General features: G+C 44.9%; 1 protein-coding gene across 7 annotated transcripts in view; it reads right to left on the bottom strand.

The window, feature by feature from the left end:
- The window catches only part of Daam1 (dishevelled associated activator of morphogenesis 1), a 160,529-nt gene extending 142,049 nt beyond the window's left edge, over window positions 1–18,480 (bottom strand). For 2 of the 7 annotated variants that reach the window (XM_039112262.2, XM_063261924.1), the window contains exon 1: window positions 18,316–18,472. The gene's annotated coding sequence lies outside the window, so the exon portion shown is untranslated. Of the gene's footprint in view, window positions 1–18,179 lie in introns of all 7 variants that reach the window. The other 5 variants (XM_039112260.2, XM_039112265.2, XM_063261925.1 and 2 more) reach the window with 4 other exon arrangements.
- Between the last annotated feature and the right edge of the window lie 545 nt (window positions 18,481–19,025).

Here is a 19,025-nt window from a genome sequence, read left to right as displayed (position 1 = left end):
AAAGTTTTCGAAATGTGTCAAGAAGATGAAGTGTGTTCCTGATATTTACTCAGAGAAAGGACGCTGAAGAGTGCAGACAGTGACAAAATACAGGATTTATATATTTTCACTGTTTTTTTTTATTTTCACTGTTTTGTTTTGTTATGACAGAGACTCCTGTAGACAAAGGCTGGCCCCCAAACTCACTGTACAGCTAAAGATAGCCTTGGGAATGCCTGATTGATCCTCCTGCCTCTGACCTCCCAAGTACTGGGACTACCAATGGATGTCTACACACTGGGATTTTTTTTTTTTTCATTTTCTCATAGTGAGCCTACAACAATTTTATAACAAAAAGTAAACGTTTCCCAATTAGAATCAGATTAGCTTTGAAAACTCCCCATGTTTATTAGGAAACTCTTATCGGAAAAGGAGCTACTGTCAGGAAGGAGAAGAAAAAGATTTACAAGTAGGCAATAATTACTGGGTATTCGTTCTCTCAGGGAGAGCGGGCTGTGGTCTTTGACCTTTTTGTTTGTACTAAAGCCAGTGGTCTCCAAGCATGTTCTTGGGAAGTGGCAGACATTTTCACCATTTGTAAGCTCAAAATTAATCACAACACAAAGCCACTATTTGTAATTGCAACTTTTACTTTCATTCTCCCAACAAAGACACAGAATTTTCCAGAACATCCAGTGCTGGTGATTAAGTCATCCCTCAGATGATATCATGAAATGAGTTTCATTATTGAGATCTTTAAGTGATAAGTGAATGATTTTAAACTCTTGTCTATTCTAACAAGATATTTATATAACAAGATCAACTCTATTTGAAGTCTTGAATTTTTAATAGGGTCAAATAGTATTAAAACTAAAACTCTCAAGAGCCTGCTGGACCAGCAGTTTCACAGTTCTAGGGCGACATGAGCTAACTTACATAGCGTTTTATGACCCTTAAGGCTATCACCAGCTTGGGGATTCGAGCTGTGTATCCCAGCACTCCTGCTGGCCAGCAGTGTATCCCAGCACTCCTGCTGGCTAGCAGTGTATCCCAGCACTCCTGCTGGCCAGCAGTGTATCCCAGCACTCCTGCTGGCTAGCAGTGTATCCCAGCACTCCTCCTGGCCAGCATTGTATCCCAGCACTCCTGCTGGCTAGCTAGGCATACACCTGCTTATCCACTGTTCCGCTCTCTTCTCTGGTCCGAACATCCTACTGTGGCTCATTAATCAGTAAGCTAAACAAAATTGTCTGCCTGTGTCTATAATTGTGAATCTAGTTTTTCTTTTGCCCTTTGGAAATTATTCTTTTTCACCAACTAACTACAAGTAGATTGAATTTAAAGAGAAGTCATAACACTTATGAAAAATAAGGGGCGGGACTAATTAGATCACGGATTAAATTGTGTTTTCAAATAATTATGGTCTACTCCAGCAAAACAGGCTCAGTCAAAATTCTGCCCTTGCTCCTGGGTCTGCTATTTTGTTGTGAACAGAAATGAAGACTGTACAGTGAGTTCTCAAGAAGCTTAGGATCCAAGACTTCAACAAGGAACAATACCTGACTTGTGACGAGGTGCTGCCCCGATGAGCCCTTAAAAGTTAGGGATGCTGCATGTTGAAATGCACCGGATGTGCAGAGCCCTCAACACTATCACTGAGGACGTAGCAAGCACAACACAAAACCACTATTTGTAACTGTGATTTTCAGTTTCATCTTCCCAGGAAAGACACAGAATGAACATCCAGTGCTCGTGGTTAAGTCATCCCTCAGATGATATCATGGAATGGGTTTCATTATTGGTATCTTTAAGTGAATAACTGAATGATTTTAATGTCTGTCTATTCTAACAAGATATTCATATTCTAACAAGATAATTCTAACAAGAATGCAGTGGCTGATCCTATGGGTTCCCAGGATCTGTGGTTCACACCCACTACCCACCATTGACCAGAACACCACATCTTGCTAGCCTAAAACAAGATCAACATTCAAAATCCAAAGTACACTTTCTACTGAATGTATATTGATTTTACACTCTCACAGAGGCAAAACCTTGCTCGTTAAACCCATTGCTAAGTCGGGATGGCCTGACTTTCTTACCGCTCTCTTCCTTAAAGCAGTCTGATTGAAGCAACTTTTTGCAGTTAACAGCTTGCATTCTGGTAGCTCTCATCTTTATTCATATTTTAAAAATATATTTATTGAAAATAGAGCCCGTGTCAATATCTCACTTTACAGACGACTGAGCCAGCCTCAGACGCACTGCAAGAAGCTGAGGATCACTTCAGCTCCTGCATCTTCACAGTGTAAAACATCCTCCCTCCCTCCCTTTTCCCCTCCATCCCTCCTCCCCCAGGCTCTGTCTCCCTTAAGCTAGGCCTCACAAGCATTCACACATTAGCAGGCACTCCTGGAAGTGTGCTATACACTGAGATGCTGCCAAATTAGATTAGTCTAAAAGGTGTTTGTCTTTTAGTTATTTACTGCATTTTTATATAGTGATAAACATTTTTAAAAATTTTTAACATTTCCTTTAAGGAGCCTACATTTAAATATTTACAATTATATATGAAACATTGCATATGTGTGCATATATATAAATATAAATTAGGCATATATATGCATAATTTCAACTAGTCACAGGACAACAAAGGTAGTTTCCTAAACTGAGTTCATTGTCTCCTGAGGCAGCTGATTCCCCTCCAGCCCAGTCAGCCAGCACTTACCTGTCAGACCCATCCATCTATTTACACACTGTCTGTGGTACTCTGGAACTACAGTGGCAGTTACACAGCTAGATCTTCTAAAATCTGCACTAGCCGCCCTTTCCTGGGAACATCCCAGACCCTGCTCCAAGCTACTGCGAGCACACTTACATCAGTCCAAGTTCATTTTCCTCCTAAATGAACTTAAAATCACACTGCTTCATCTTCATCCAGTGATTGTCATATAAAGTGAATCTATTAATACGAATGTTGTGTTTTTAAAAATATCTATCACATCCCTAAGAACAAAGGACACGTGTTTGCAGAGCCTACAAATGCAACATTGCTAGCAATGCCAGTTAGTTTTAAAAGTTATAATTTGTGATTCCCAACTTTCAAGAGCTAGCTCCTTTGCAGAACTCAAATCTGAATTCTTTCCTGCTATAAGACTTTCTATTCTCTTCTCAAGAAGCTAAAGTGTAATTCAACAAAAAAAAAAACAACAACAACAAAAAAAAAACTATTTGGGCCAAACAGCTAAGGAAATGGAAGCCTCCCTCAACCTCCACTGTTATAGACTGCTTAAAAGACTCCTAACTGAGCTGTACCCTATCAGCATACAAGCACTGCACCGCTCTTTAAACTAAGAATCTAGGGGGAAACCTATGCTCCTCTCTTCCCTGCGCTCACTTCTCTAAATGTCTGTTTCCACAGGAACCCCTAATGATGCCCCACAAGGCTTAGCAAGCGGCTTTCGTGCTTCTACGGTGAACAGATGGCTCAAGGCATCAATTATCATCATTTTAACCAATTTACAGGAACTGGAGGTAACAGAAACAGACTGGACCGTGAGCTCCAGACTTTGAAATTCCGTAGAGCAGCTAATGAAGTTCTCACAGGCAGCAAAGTAAAAAACTGCATGAGACTTAGACAGGAACACACACATCACCACTACCACCACCCACATCACCACCACCACCACAACCATAACCACCATCACCACCACCACCACAACCATAACCACCATAACCACCATCACCACCACCACAACAACCATAACCACCATCACCACCACCACCACCACCACCCCACCCCCACCACCACCACCACCATAACCACCATCACCATCACACACCACCACCACCACGTGCGGAGCTTGTTTGACTCCAGAGTTGAATAACTATTAAACTGAGTAAATGTTTAGAGGACTTAGTTAGCATGCGCTATCTTAGATAACTTTAGGAGTGATGGTGGGTTTTAGCTGTCTTTAGAGGCGGCTTGGTTGCAAACATACTTGTTGCATAAGCATGTGGACTTGAGTTAGGATCCCCATACCTACATAAAAGCCAGGTGGGGTGACATACATCTGCAACCCCATCCCTGAGGAAGCAAAGACCAGTCTAGCCGAAACTGATGAGTTTGGGACTTTGTGTCAAAAACTTAGGTGGAGAAAGAGCGAGGAAGAAACCAGACATTGACCTTTGGCCTCCATGTGCTTGCCAACTGGGCAGGGGATGGGGATGGGAGAGGTCTTGGTCTCTTAAGACATGTACTCTAAAATGCAAAAATATTTACAGAAGATATGATCTGATATCCAGAATTTATGTAGAGCTGAGCTATTGACAATAGAGATGAAAGATTAGCCCTGAGTCGGTCTCTAAGCTGTGCATACAAGGAAGATTCACAAACTCCTTAAACTAATTTTTCTGTTGTGGAAAAGTTGGCATCTTTTATCTTTGACCTATATTTTTATATTTGAAACAGTGGGAAGGGGTAAGTCTGAGGGAGAAACATCTGAGGAAACAGAGAGGGTCTCCATGCCATGCTATCCATTCTGGAGGCTTTTAAATTATGTTTCCATCTTAATAATCATAAAGAGTACATTGCCGCCATTTCTGATGGCTGGAGGAGAACGTAAGCCTACTGCCCTCGCTTTCAGAGGACCCACAGGTAGACGCTGCGGTCATGATACTCTGTCACTATCATGGCGGTACTAAGTTCCACAGTCCAAGGAGATTGTCCATGATGGGGCCTAACCACTTCAGCCCTTTTCCTATCAAATTTTTCTCAAGTTAATGTAGAAAGAAAGGGGGAGGGGGAGTCAGAGACGTTTCCCCTGCTGGCACGGATGACAGCAAACATCATCCCAGTGAACTGATAATGTCACCCTACGTACGCCATGGGACCTGATGTCCTCTATACACAAAACATACTCCAGAACTAGCAAGTCCTTGGTTTTTATCACAAGAAAATGTATTCTGCTAACCACCGGTGATCCTGAAGATCCTGAGCCCCAGAAGACAACAGCAGCCGTGGTTGACACCTGGATTGTAGCTTGCCAAGACTCTTCCAGAGGACCTAGCAGGGCAAATCCAGGTTCCTGAGTGCTGGGTCAAGCCAGTAAGTATGTGTACTGAGTTATTACCCAGCGGTGAAACCAGTATGTCTGGACAGCATCTTCTAGCAGAGTAGCACTCAGTCTCTCCAGAACTGCCTTTGCACGTGGATTCTATTTCCAGGGGTACCGATTAACTTCCCAAACATTCGGCCATTGTTTTAAATTTTTTTGAATCTTTGTTAGTTTCACATCTTGCATCTCAATCCCACTCATCTCCCTGACCCTTCCTACCTCTCTACCATACCCCACCCCCCAAAAAAAGAAAAAAAATTAATGCAGGTTTCTCAGAGGATCATGAATCCAAATTTGAGAGCCTTTGAGCTTCATGATGTCTGACAAATGAAAATACACCTTATCAACACACACATCTCTACAGGGAAGAACTCCTGCTAAATGGGTTTTGTAGTGTGGTATTTCCACGGTGAAAAAAATCTTGCGGACTAATCAAAAGGAACAAGTTTAAAACAAACAGTAACTAGTATAAACGTAAAGCCAACGTCATCATCGCAGTGGGTGTGAAGCAGACAGTGACTAGAAGAACCAGGTCCCACCACAGCAAAAATGGCTTCCTAGCAGTCAGTCTTCCATATTTCAGATGACCTTAGATAGCAAGAAATTGCCAAAATTCTTCTTTGTCCATGGTACACATCTAGCTAGAGGAAGAATCAAGACACATATAATGACAGCAGTGTTAAAGTATGATCTCTGAGACCTCACATTTTCCTCAGGTTCCTTACATGACTATGCCTAACTTCATTGGGACAGAATTTGTAATCCATGAGATATCTGTATAGTGTAGCTCAGAGGTCTTTGTTGTACTAATAAGTCATATAATTAATACCCTTCCCAGGACATCCCACCATCCTCCAGAAGAAGCCTTGTGTTCCTTTTAACTGACATTCTTCCTTCAAGACCATGTCAGGCTAACAATTCTCTTGGAATCTCCTTGGAAACTCTTGGTCCTCCAAGACTCAAATCCATCATTTGCAGAAGAACTGCAAGCATAACAAACACTGATAAACCTAATTGGAGATTAAAGATATTGCTCCTGTAACCATTGCTGTGGCTGCTCCTTTGAAAGGACGGCAATGTGAACCTGACAGGATGGCTCAGCAGGTCAGCGTGCTCAGATGAGGTCTAGCCCTGGAGCATGAGCAGTAGGAGAGGACCAACTCCTTCAAGTTGTTCTCTGACCTACACACACACACACACACACACACACACACACACACACACACACACACCATGACACACAGGACAGACACACACACACATGATACACACACACCATGACACACACAACAGACACACGATACACACACACACACACACACACACACACACACACACACACACAAGTGAATGTAAAAATAAGTAAAAAGGAAAGCTGGAAATGTTCCAAAGAAGCAAAGCATGAGATTCCTCAGAGTGGAAACAATGACCTCTCCACTTGGGAAAGCCCTTCTGCACAAGGTCATCTGTTTATTTCAGAAACCAAAGACACAAGTCTGACAGAGTGGAGCAGGGCTTTTGTATGACAAAGGGAACATAAGTAAAGGGAATAATGTAAACCAGCAGCACTCTGAGGTCCTCAGCCAACATCAAGCGTGTTCTCCACGCTGAGAGAGCAAGGGGTGCTTTCAGGCATTGCTTCCACAGCTCATGGAAGAGTCCATAAATTATTATACATACATTCCTAAATGTTAATTGTTTTCTTGTCTCTGCTATCCTTGCTTAGGAATCAGAATCTGGAAGTTACTGTAGGGCCAGGGAGATGGCTCAGTGGGTTAAAACCTTTGCCTCAAGCCTGACAGAGTTTGGTCCCTAGAAGCTACCTGGTGCATGTGGACTCCTAAGAGTTGTTCTCTGACCTCACAATGTGTGCCATGGCACACACACGCACACAGACACAATTGATTGATCAATCAACCAATCAAGCAATATTCCCCACTTGGTGGTTATAACTCTGAGCAAAGACAAGCTCTTCCGTGGGGATGTGCTGGAAAGGTGCCAGCTCAGGAAGGAAACGGCAGCACCAGATGTGCTCTGCTCTGCGGAGCAGTCAGCTAGGAAGCTCTCAGGGCCTGGATTAGCTGTGAAATAGCTAAGAGCTTTCTAGATCACTTCTGGGTCTCCTCTAGAACAGAGGCTAGGAAGAGCACTCGTGACTACTCCACTGCCCAGCTTTATCCCAAAGACCCTGCTTAGTGTTAAGCATTTGTGACTAGGCAGTTTGTTACCTTTTTTTTTTTTTTTAAAAACAAATGATTTGTTAAAGGGTGCATGGAAGCCTCCCAGGAAAGGATCTTGGGGAAAAGAGAATTTCCAGGTACTTACAGGTTTCAGTTAAATATGATAAAGCCCCACACTTATTAGAAGCACAGAGTCCAACATTTCACACAATATGCACTATGACACCCACAAAAAAAAAAAAAAACACCTTCCTCACATATGCAAAATTCTAAATAAAAAGGTTTACAAAGTTCATACAAATGAATACAAACACTGAGAGTTAACATTTAGACAGACAGACAGACAGATGGCCTGACACAATGTGCAACTAGACCCACACTTCCCAAACCCAAGCTCTCCTGATCTTCTCACATTTTCATGTTAGGACTTTCTAGGGTGACTGTGACAGTCCTGGAGCTAGGGCCCTAGGTGTTGCAAACCAGTCTCCTCATGCATCTCTTTCTCAAGTCAGCCCGGGAAAGCCTAATGGCCAGCTGGAGAACAGACATGGTAGACCCCGAGGAGGGGTGCAGATGACCTCAAAAGTCCACACAGCTCCTGAGAAGGAACTATGGCTGACTTGTTTTTAATTTTGTGTGTGGTCTGCAGGTAACATATGTACTCATTCACCTGTAAAATGTGTGTGTGTGTGTACGCGTGTGTGTGCATGTGTGTGCGTGTATATGTGTGTATATGTGCGTGTATGTGTGTATATGTGTGCATGGGTAGCCAGGTCAATGCCATATGTCCTTCTACTCTGCTCTCTGCCTGACTTTTTTGAGGCTAAGTCTCTCACTAAATCTGGAGTGCACTCAGAGATTTACTACCTCCCCAGCTGTGACTATAGGCTGACACTATCTGTGTCTTTTTAGGTGGGTGTCAAGTATTCAAACTCAGGTCCTCACACTTGCCCTGCCCAACAAGCATGTCATCATCAGAGCCATCTCCCTAAGTGCTGGCTAACTGTTTAATGGAAGCCATGCCTCCTCACACATTATCTTTACGTTAGTGACCAAAAGAGGATCTTGGGTCAGTTAATTAAAGTGCGACAACATTTTCACTTTGAACTCTGAAAGGCAAGTTTGGAGGGTGCCAAAACCCAAGTGAAGTTTGAAAGACATTCTTGTCTGGGGAGTGGGAGGGGAACAAGTCAGGGCGCTTCTCTGTTCTGGGACAAGCTGTTGCTGTGGCTTTTAAAGGCTAAAGCTGTTTTTAAAGCACGCTGGCCTTTGACAACAGCAAGAGCTTTGGCTTCCCTTTCCCCAAAGCCTAGTCTTCCTTATCCAGAGATAAGGTAACTGACCTACAAACCCAGGCCACAGGCTTCAAAGCTGTTTACTCACTGGCGCTGGTGGGCTTTCCCTGGCCAGAACCAGTGTCTCACAGGGTCCCCTGTTGTGACCAAGGACATATCTTAAAATGTGGCTGGCTTCCCAGGCTATGGTCATGGAAGAATGGAGAAATGACCCCAATGGCTCTAATCCCCTGACCTTTCTCTTGGCTTTAACCAACTGCCCAAATAAATAAAACCAGCAGGGGCAACTCCATTTCCCAAAAGAAATCCAGTTTATCCCCTAAACATGCAAGCCTGTTTCAATGTTTAAAGCCCTTGGACCATTTAAAATCTTCTCGCTCACTCTCCACAAGGGCAATTTTATCCTCTAGGAGATGCTTGGCTATGTCTGACTTTGAAGTTGTGTTGCAACAGTGGAGGGGCACCATAAGCATGGATCCATGCATGGATGCAGGTCGGGGTGCGGCTGAACACCGCACTAGGGAGACCCCCTCCCAACAGCATTATCCAGGCCAGTGTTCAATGTGTTGAGAAACAAGGGACCAGAGAAGAAGAAAGGACTGTTTGCCAGAGGACTACTGGTTCATAAACCTTTGACGAACCTCATCTGAGTGTCATTTGGTTTCAATTAAGAATTATATCCCTGAGGCAGTGAGACAGCTCAGCAGGTAAGACTGATGACCTGAATTCAGTCACAGCACTCACAGGGTGGAAGAGGACTGACTCTCTGAGGTGTCCTCTGACCTCCGCAGGTACTCACGGACATCATGGAATTTGCATTTGCAGTCAAATCCATCCTTTCCCTCTCTCGGGCTAGCATCAGCTGTTGACACAGCCCAGAGTTATAGAGGGAGTCTCCTCAGTCACCCTGCCCTGTGAGCATGTCTGTGGGGGCATTTTCTTGATTGATAATTGATGTAGGAAGACCAGTCAGGTAGCTCTAGGCTAGATAACAAAGCTGGCTGAGCTACAAAGAAAGAGCAAACCAGTGAGCAGCAGTCCTCCATGGTTTCCACTCCAGTTTCTGCCTTTCTTCTCTCCAAGACAGACGATGGCATGGTCTCTTTATTATGAGATGGAACAGACCCTCTTTTCCCAAGTCGCTTGGTCGTGGTGTTTAACATAGCTACAGACAGCAAACGTGCACACGCATGCGTGCACACGCACATGCGATCCATAATGTAAAAATATTTTTATAGAATTACACATTTAATGTTATCAGGGGCAAGGAAGTAAAGAGAGAATGCTGTGAAGTAAATGGCCGTGCACGTGGCACAAGGGCAGGGTGAGACCTGTGGTACTTGAAGAATAAGCGCTCATGCACGCATGCCATTCAATGTTTACAAGCACTGCTGAGCCAGAGGTGTAACCTGAAGTGCTTGCCCAGGATGCTCAAAGCCTTGGGTTTGAACCCAGCACTGTGCAAAACAGGTGTGGTAGTGATTCAGCACTTCTGGGGGTGAGGAAGGATGACTAGAAGTTCAAGAGCATACTTGTCTATATAGGCATTTTTAGACCTGCTTAGGACATAGGCAACAGTGGCCTGTGAGGCATTGTTGGGGTTATTCTAGCTTAAAGAGATTACCAGTTTAAATAGAATGGAATAACACCAAAAAACACTGCCTAGCTTCATCTCTTATATCCTCGGAAGTTGCTTCGTATGGTCAGGTATTTGGCTTTAGACCCAGAGGAGAGGGTCTGCCCAGAATGTCCCAGGGCAGAATGCAGGTAGGGAAACTGGAAAGGCAAAGCCAACCAATGATATTAAACCTATGTGCACAGTGCCTCTTACACACAAATTGCTCAGAAAGCTAAATAAATTAGGTCATTACTGTTCTAATAACACTCTACTCCTAACAGTGTGTGATTTTCACCCAGAAGAATTAAATGTGAACACGCTGTCTTACAAATGAGGAAAAAGAGGCCCAAGAAGGGTGAAAGGAATCACTGGGATCACCCAAATCACAACACCACAGCAGGGGCATTTCTTTTCCTGTGTGGAACTGCAAAACATGAGCAGGTAAAAAGGTTCCATCCAGAGTATCATTCAGTCGGAGTCCTGCCAAACATAAGTCATGTACAGATGTTCACTTTAAATCTACTTGTGATTATTCATTTCCTTTGGCCCCTAAAGATCTGTCCCTGAGTGTGTGCATTGGGCAGTCTCTGTTGGAAGCCCCGTTTGCCGTCCCTGAGTGTGTGCATGCTCTGTGAAAGCAGCATGTCCCTGAGAATGCGCATACTCTGTGAGAGGAATTCCTGGCCCAAGAAGACTGTAAACAAAGACAATCCAGAGGGAAAGGGCTGATAAGATAAATGAAATCCAGTAACTCCTGGTCCTCCCTCCACCTACTTCCCTCATCTTGTTCCATCAGAAAAACAACCTGAGCCCTAGTGGGAGGACTGCAGTGTCAATCTGTGCTCTCAGAGAGCACACTCCTTGTGCTGGGCTCTGGAGGATGCCACATCATAAGGCCAATGACTGTGGTTCCCCTGATACTGAACCAGGCCCTGTGAAGATAGTCCCGTGCTCCTGAGAACAGGGTTAGCAAATTACAACCCAGGGGAAAATGGATAGATGGATGAATGAGTGGACAGATGGATATGTACAGATTAGATACATAGATAGCTGGATTTTAATTTTTAATCAGCCCTTGACAGAAAATGTCACAGGCAAAGCAGTTAGTTCCACAGACCTGGAGTTGTATAGTTATGTTACCTACTCACAGAGTCTGAAGCCTCAACTGGGTCACAGAGTTTTTCTAGTTCAATCTAGTCTCCACTCTTGATCTCAAAACTACAAAAGCAGGGCTGGAGAAATGGCTCGGCAGTAAGAAGCCTTGCTGCTCTTGAGGCGGACATAAGTTTGATTGCCAGCACTCAGGTAATGGCTCCCAAACATCCAGGGGACCTGATACCCTCTGGACTCCAGGGGCATCTGGGAACAAGTGATGCTCACAAACTCATGCAGGCACACATAGACAAATTAATTAGTCTTGATTAAAGCCACAGAAGGATAAAAGCAGGTCTGTCCATTTAACCTTCAAAGAACACGCTGCAGTCAGCCTTGGTCACTGGCTTCGATTTCAAGCATTTATTTATTCTTGGTCCTTCCTGACATTTAGCCAAGCACTGGGGGAGCACTCTTGTACAAATTGACTGCGACATACAAAACAGGATGGAGGATTAGAACAGACATGCTAGTGGGGGCTTTTGCCACCGTCATCCTGAGTTAAATAAAAGCCATTAATGCTAGATTAACTACAGTTGTTAATCCAGTGTCTTGTTTTTAAGCCTAAAGAACTGTTCCGGATCATTCAGGTTACAAAATTCTCTGCTTTTTCTACCTTTACCTGCCTTCCAGGGATGGAATTCAAGTCTTCAGATCTCAGCACTTTTGACCAGAGCCATCTCACCAGTCCAGTTTTTAAAAATAGCCCTTAAGATAGTTTGCAGTAAACTCTCAGGGTTCAGGAGGTCCCTTCTTGTTACAAAGTTGCAGATTTGAGCTTAGCTTGTGCCTAACATTTCACTGCTTGGTTTTGTCAAAGTGCTTCGAAGCTACTATCTATGGGCAGGCACAAAAGAACAGTCAGGCTAGGCTGATGAATGCACTATCAACTGCTCCTCTCAGGTAAAAATTTGCAATCTGCAGGAACTTTATGGGATAACAGGGTGTGATAGACAACTTCTATGGACCCAGGGAGTTCAGCAGGGAAGGAAGAGAGAGCCCAGAAGCAACCCCCAAACACTCACTGCTAATACCTGCCATTCTCCAGGAAAGGAAAAACACAGGCTGCAGCCTTTGGCAAACTGTTGGCGAGCTGTCTCTAGTTCTGACCCAATTTTCGCAAGAGGACGGCTAACACAATTCCTTGGCAAACCCTTGCCTCTATCAGGGTCTGAAGAAACTAAACTCTCAGTTCATTTTAGAACATGACACTTTCCTTCGCCCCTGGCAGTGATGGTTGTGCTCTGAATAGCTGTGATACATTATCTAGTCTTAGTTTGCTTTGTAGCCAAAAATATGTATGTGCACATGTGCACACACAGATATACATACACACACATAGACACACACACACACACACACGCACACACATAGACACCATGGTGAGTTACGGGTGTGTGACTCAAAATTAAAGTGACTCTAACCATAATCTAGACCTGTTCTGTCTATCTCTAACAACAAAAGCCTAGCCAACAGCTAAACTGTAAAGCCCATCTCCAAAAAATGAAAAGTAACCATATGTTTAAAAAACAAAACTCAAAGCTAAGACCTGGGCTATCTACGTTTGGAAGTCTAGATTCAAAGCACCCATGAGACAGGCAATGTTTGCCAATTGCACCACAGGTATTTTCTTCCCAGGTGAAAAGGACAAAGAGCAGTTTAACAGGTGACTGGAACTGAGTGCCTGGCAGGAAGAGAAGGAACGTCAACTCGAAACCCGGTGCAGTTTGCAGAAGAAATGAGCTCCAGTTCTTGCTAAAGGTGAGTAACATACTTAAGGAATGCAGCCAGATGGATGAGGTGGGGAGAAAGCTCCCCAAGTCTGTGTCTGACAAAGAGGTATTACATCTCAGTAGCCTAATGGTCATTTTCTCTTCCTGGCAGTCTCGCTAGTACAGTGCCGTTTGCCCATTATTCCCCTAAATTACCAACTTTATGCTTCAGTCAATTGTCTGCATCAAACATTGTCAGTGTTGCACAATATTGAGTTCTATGCCAAAAGAGGATGTCAGGAAGTCACACCAACTACACTGGAAATGAAACTCACTTCCCTAGCTTTCCACATTTAATTCACAATGGTAGCTATGGTTTAAGAATTACAGCTGTTTCCTTGGCTCCAAATTTGCTACAATATAACGGGTCTCTCTTTTGAGGCAGAGAGAGGGAGAAAGGGTTATTTTAATGCCTAAGGATATTCAATATCAGATTGCATGTTTAACTACTGCTAAAGTTTTCATTTTTTTTTTCCAAAAGAGCTTTCACAGTTTACCTTAAAAGGGAGGGAAACTAGGATGCTAGGTGTCTCTTAGCTGTTAAAGTAGGCGTCTTTTGCCCTTTACTAGGTGAGAAGCCTGAACCCAAATGATGGATTCAATCCAGTGAAAAATTACCCTCACGAATAGGGTCTGAAACTGGACAGTCTCCAAAAACATTTAAATATAGGATATAAAAACATTTTCTTTTGTCCGATACTCTGTCTATATGAAATACATGTCTATATGAAATATAGCAAAAAGGAAATTTAAAAGCTTTATCATTCAAGTGCTAATATGGGGTCGGATGTATAGCTCTGTTGCTGGAGCATACACGAAGCCCTTGTTTCACACCTGGCATGAACCAGGTAGAGCAGCACAATTCTAGAATCAAAGCACTTGGGAGACAGAGATCAGAAAATCAAAAGTTCAAACCTGTCCTCTACTGTTTTAGGCCAGCCTGGGATACATGAGACCCTGTCTTAAAAATTGAGGGTAGAGGTGAGGTGGTGAGGACAAGGACACTTGTTGCTATACCCCTAAGATTCAACAAACTCAATTCATTCCTTACATTGGGAAAGCAAACTCCCTTGGAGATACTCTGTTCTCTGCTCCTGAGACAGCGGAAGGGGTACCAGAAAATAAAAGGTGAATGCCACCGTTCTCTGCTGTGGGCAGAATATAGGTCACTGAGATCAACTGGCATCTCACCTTTAACTGTCCTCCTTTCAACGGGGATACTAAGGAGGTTAGGACATAGTCTCTACCAGCAACCTAGTCCACAATATACATAAAGGACAATACACTTGCTAAGTAACTTCAAAATCGATAACCCTGCCTCAGCCTGTTTAGCCAACCAGACTTACAAGCCACAAGCAGAAACAAAAGACCACTGAAACTGAGCCTAAAAAAATCCCTTCAGCTCCTAAAACAAAAGGAGTGATGTTGTGAGTATTTAGCCACAATTAACCAGGAGGCTTCCTTCCATTACTGAGTTAACACCACAATTCACAATCCTTATACCAAGGCGGGGGGGGGGGGGGGGGGGGGGGGGGGGCACTTTCATTTCGACTGGAGTGTCCTGTAGAGAAAACAAGTTTGGCAAGCTCAGTTGGCAAAGTTTTGTTGTTTTTCTCCTGAATAATTAGAAATATAGACTTAAGACGTAGAAACATGAGAATAGAGGACGCAAGGGAAGACCCCCTACCCAGTGACAATCTCTGAGGGGGCATTTTCTGAACCAAACACCTGAAGCTCTCAATGGTACAGAGCTCTGTGGGAAATGCTTAGTCCTGCCAATCCAGCTGTAACTTTGAAGTGTTTTCACAGAAGAACCTAAGAGCCTCAAGCCAAAGCCATACTCTAAATATTTACAAAATGAAACTGTTTCAGTCTTAACTGGGTTTTGTTTTTAAACACCTTATTTGTCCTGAGAAACCTATTACTAACACTAGAAGCAGCTTTTTAAACAAAGTAGCTCAAATAAAACTATACACAGCACATTCTCAACACTCAGACCTATCCACCAAGGAGAGAGAGCCAGGATTCAAATTCCACTCAAGAATGTGACCTACAATGTCCCTTCTCTATGGCCCTTCTCAAGATGGTTTTCCAGACCCACAGGATGTGACCACTGCATAGCAACTTTACCAATGCCAGACAAATGTCCTCTCCTAGGGCTGGCCTAGGACAGCAGACCCTGTTTATAGAATCACTCTGCCCCAGATGACAGACTGCTGTCTCCCAGCAACTCCAGGAGCCACTGGTGGATTGACAAAAGCGTCTAACTATCTTTGCCTTTGTCTTTCTTTGTAGTTTCCTGCCATCTGCCCTCTGGGAAAATTATCTGGGCCAAGGAGAGTACTACTAATAAAAGCATCTTGTTAAGTGTACTAAGAAATTATAACAAGAAAAAACAATAACCTATGTGGGTGAATGTATTGCAAAAGTAATTATAAAATAGCAAAATGTATATCATTTTTATACTCATGGAAAGAATTGTGGCAAGGTGTAAGTATTGACAAAAAAGGGGGGCGCTATTACAACAAATTACATAACTATCAGAAGAAAGAATACAAACCTTGGATTCCTGATCCTCCTTAATAGCCATTTTTACAAGTGCTTATTAAAAGACCTGGTCCAAATTCTGGAAGGTTGAGAAGACAAAGAACTTGCCTTCAAAAAGCTTAGCAACAAGAAACATAGACAAGTATGCTAATAAAAGAAGGGTATTTTGCTGTTATCACATAGATCCTAGGACAAAAATAAATACATAGTAAGAGAGTGATAACTTTTGCTATTGCTGCCTCATAGTGATGTAACTACCTACCTAAGAAGGTGAGCATTATCCACTTGGCACAACAACCCAAGTATTAACCTGCACATGAATGCACTTGCATAGACACTCCTGTATACACACACCCCCAGCCCCACCCCCGATCCTGAGAGATACCACTCTTGGATAAAATGCAAGCAGGAGATGAAAAGACAACATTAGTATAATTTAAATGCCTTTTGATGAACTAAGTTACAAATAACTACATTCACCAAGAATCTGCAAACCACAAAATCTAAACAACCAATTGTAACTACAACATAAAAGTCCAGACGCTGGGATAATAGGAGTGTCAAGTGTATTATAAATTTAAAAATAGTACTATAGCCGTCCTGTCCATTTTGTAACGGTAACCCCAAGGATCTTGGTTTGGGGACCAGCAACACAAGTTGAAGGTTACAATATCCAAGCTGGGTTTAAGCCTTGTGTTATTTGGAGGAGGGGCCATTTTCCAAGTGGCAAGACTTTAAACCTAAAAGCAATGTTAGGAATTCTCTGCACTTCCCTGTCTACATTACCAGTGAGATGACAGGTGCCCCAAAGGTTAACTGTGAGCCCACAGCAGGACAGCACATAAAGCACGGCCGCCCACACTAGGGCTCCTGTTCTCAGCCTCCAGAGCTTCACAATAAGGATCGTCACTGGCGTTTAAATTTTATGAAAATGATTGCAATGTCTGTGCTCTCCATACCTCAATTTCAATTATTAATTGCTCTGCCATTTACAGGCAATGGCACCTTCAGGTAATTGCAGGCCAGGGAGCTGTGTAGGCCTGGGAAGAGTGACCTTGTTGATTAAACTGCCTCCAACGCTATTAACTATGATGATGATGGAAAGATACGGTTCACTTGTTGGGGGAAAAACATCTTCCAAATTTAGTTTACCTAAGAACAAAAGCCCCAGACAATTCGTTTTGAGATGATGTATAGGCATGTGTGAGGAAAAGGGTCCAAAATTACGGTGTCCACGGTATGTAGGACGGAATATGGGGAGTCCCAGAGCTGCCAGGAGGGTGAGGAAGAGGGAGCAGCTGGGCCCAGGGCAAACATTTGACCACACCCCCCGACCACACCCTCCCAGCTGCCCGCAGAGCCACAACGAATTGAAACAGCAGTGCGAGCTGTTAAGATTCCAAAGGCACAAGTCGCCATGGCAACCAGATTCGTCTTGCAGGCAAACTATGCTTCAATTCACTAGGTCCAGCTCAGATCTCAAGAAACTACCAATTCAATGGGGGCAAAACCGTCACGGGCAACATTTACTCTGGATGCTCTCCCAACACCGATGGCGAGGGAGAGGAACTCGAGAGCAGTTATCTATTTCTGAGCACAGTAAAACATTTTATGGGCAGGAGACAGAACATCCCAAACCTTGATAGTAAGCAACGTGCAAAAGATCGTAGAAGGGTTTGATGAATGTGAGTAAATGAACGAATGAAGCTGACGCAGAAAGGGAGAAGAAAAGCCGGAGGACTTTAGAGTTATCCGGCCGAGCCCGGCCTGGCCTCGCTTGGCTCTCCTCTCCAGGTAGAAGACAAGCCAATCACAAACAGCTGGTTTGGGGCACCAGTTAGATAAACCCGATTATCCAGCCCTCCTGCCCCAACGGCGAACCTTATCATTAGGTTATCCACCACCCCATCACCTCCATAGTTCTAAGGAGAGCGTCTAGCCCACGCCCAGGTGCCCTTTGCAGGTCTCGATTCCGCAGAGCCAAGACTGGGATGCGCCCCCCAAAGCAGGACGCAGGGAACCCCGTCCAGTCCTCCCGGAGACGCAGCCTCCCCGCGCCGCAGCTAGCCGCCGGCTCGCGGCCTCCGCAATGCCAGGTTTCCCTCTTCTTTCCGCACACAGTAAGCTCGGACACTGCCCGGATTACAGTCAGCCCCTCCGTTTTGAGTATGGCTTGACCCGAAGGTGATAGGGATGGTGGGGTGAATCGCAGCCAACGCCGTGCCCACGGATCTCTCAGAGCCAGCGGCCCAGGAGCGCCGCCCGCTGCCACAGCTCCCTCAGCCCTGGCCCCGAGGAGCCTGTGGCCGGGAAGCGAGATGTACCGGACCGGCTTCACTGCCACCCAGCGCCTCGGAAAGAAAGAAGGGAGGGACCCCATCCTCCCGGACGCCTTCCTTCAGGCTCGCTTAGCTCCGTGCCGCGCTGCAGCCATTTTCCAAAGCCTAGATTGGCAGCCCGAAGCTGTCTCGGTCCTGTTCCCACCCAGACCCAACCTGAAGGACAAGTTTAATATTTACCTACTGGCCCGGGAGCTCCGGGAAGCAGCAGGAGGGCGCGCCGCGAACAGCGCGAGGGACCAGCACTCCCACCCCGCGCCACGGTGCGGTGCCGCTAATGAATGAGTGCGGCGGGCGAGCCGAGGCGTCCTCTCACCTGAGCAGCCGCTGCATGCTGGAAAGGCCGCTCTGCGTTCCCGGTACAATGGGATCCGGTTAAACAGTTCCCTTCACAGCCGCTCGTAGGTTACCAACTCGCAGGTGACATCATCCTCGCCTCCTCTGATAGGATACAAGATGGCACCCACTGCGCATGGACGCTGTGACGGGCCCTTAGGATTCTGGAAGTTGTAGTCCCAATCCTGCAGACAGAGTGAAACAGCATCTACATCCTCGCGATCAGAAACTACATTTCCCGAAGTGCCTCTCTGTCCCTCTGTGCCAGCCCTCTCCCCGCCCCCCAGACCCGCCCCCTCCCCGCCCTCCAGTCTAGCAGAACTAGTGGTGGTCAGTCAGAAGCCTAGGGGCACACTGTTTGGACTGGAGGGCGAGGCACCCGGCGACCGTGCCCTTTGACTTGACCTCTGATCCTACGAGCGGGTAGGCTGCAGGACCAAGAGGCGTCCTGAACTCGCGCACACCCACCAGGCACTTCTGTTCGGTTGGGTTCTCCTGCCCCCATCTGGGAAGGGTCCATAAAAGCCTTTCTCTTCCTTCCCACCTCAAAACCACTAATTCATTGGACTCCAGAGGTTCTGGGTTGAACCCCGAGCCAGTATTTCCCCTTGTCTCCAAGGATCAAACAACGCCAGCCGCGAAAAAGAGGCGTCTCCTTGCACCACATTTTGGGTTAGTTCACCTTTCTCC

The sequence above is a fragment of the Rattus norvegicus genome, chromosome 6, assembly GCF_036323735.1.
Source record: "Rattus norvegicus strain BN/NHsdMcwi chromosome 6, GRCr8, whole genome shotgun sequence".
Lineage (NCBI taxonomy): Eukaryota > Metazoa > Chordata > Mammalia > Rodentia > Muridae > Rattus > Rattus norvegicus.
Note: the sequence above shows the minus strand (reverse complement) of the source record. Positions and strands in the feature narration are given on the sequence as shown.